This window comes from Alligator sinensis, unplaced genomic scaffold (assembly GCF_000455745.1).
Source record: "Alligator sinensis unplaced genomic scaffold, ASM45574v1 scaffold199_1, whole genome shotgun sequence".
NCBI lineage: Eukaryota > Metazoa > Chordata > Crocodylia > Alligatoridae > Alligator > Alligator sinensis.
Window position 1 is genome coordinate 1,024,003 of NW_005842008.1, and position 421 is coordinate 1,024,423.

At 49.6% G+C, this 421-nt stretch overlaps 1 protein-coding gene across 1 annotated transcript in view; it reads left to right on the forward strand.

Moving 5' to 3' along the window:
- Positions 1–421, forward strand: part of EPHX4 (epoxide hydrolase 4) — a gene marked incomplete at its 5' end in the record, with an annotated part of 33,282 nt that overhangs the window by 30,955 nt on the left and 1,906 nt on the right. The window lies entirely within an intron of this gene.

Below are 421 nucleotides of genomic sequence, written 5' to 3' on the forward strand. Positions count from 1 at the left end.
CATCTTGGATCCCTTGCCGGGTCTCACTTAAAGTCAGGGACTTGTGGGTCATCCAAAGCCTTATCGGCTAGATGCGTAGCTCCAAAACCACCCGTTTACCACGCCCCATGCCTCGCAGTTGTATTCAAACGTTGTCCCTCTGAGGCTTTGATCTAGCTTGGCCTCCTGTCATCACTGGGCCCTTGTTCCCTGTCTGCATGCCCTCTGGCGCTGGGCCCTCCATTGTACCTTACCATGTGACTGCTCCACTAAATCAAACACTAAGCCAATTAACATTTGTTTGGCTGACAGAGTAAGGTATAACAAGGCCCTAACAAGGACTTAAAACTAGTTTCAGGTGTTAATGTATGCACAATCCACGTGTTAAAAGCTCCAGGCGCTGCCCAAAATTACCATGTAACAAGGCGCTTTCATGCGGGGG